This window comes from Bison bison, unplaced genomic scaffold (genome assembly GCF_000754665.1).
Source record: "Bison bison bison isolate TAMUID 2011002044 unplaced genomic scaffold, Bison_UMD1.0 scf7180017864285, whole genome shotgun sequence".
Classification (NCBI taxonomy): Eukaryota; Metazoa; Chordata; class Mammalia; order Artiodactyla; family Bovidae; genus Bison; species Bison bison.
In genome coordinates, this window is record NW_011494857.1 from 602360 (window position 1) to 602681 (window position 322).

The following is a 322-nucleotide window of genomic DNA, read 5'->3' on the forward strand; positions in this document are numbered from 1 at the left end:
TCCGCGCTGGCCTGGCTCAGGAGGAGCCAGAGGGCAAAGGTCACGGGCATGGTTCCAGCAGAGGCAAGTACCTGCAGAGGAGAGGAGTGGCCAGGCTGGGGGCCTCGGGCTGCCCCCCGAGGTCAGCCTCCACCCCGCTCTCCAGGCTCCCTGAGGAACCCTGGCATTCCACCCCTGGCCCTGCCCCAGACCTCTCCCGGCTGCTTCTGAGCGAGGAAAATAGTTCCATCTGGGGAGAATTACTGTTTACATAAGCCAAAGGGGAAAGAACGCAAGCAAAATCGAGAATTTTGCCTGAACTAATCCGTAGCTTAACACCCCA

At 59.9% G+C, this 322-nt stretch overlaps 2 protein-coding genes across 3 annotated transcripts in view; one reads left to right on the forward strand and one right to left on the reverse strand.

The window, feature by feature from the left end:
* Positions 1-322, reverse strand: part of NTN5 (netrin 5) — a 6130-nt gene that overhangs the window by 5454 nt on the left and 354 nt on the right.
* The window catches only part of LOC104995617 (galactoside 2-alpha-L-fucosyltransferase 2-like), a 15691-nt gene that overhangs the window by 1860 nt on the left and 13509 nt on the right, over positions 1-322 (forward strand). The window lies entirely within an intron of this gene.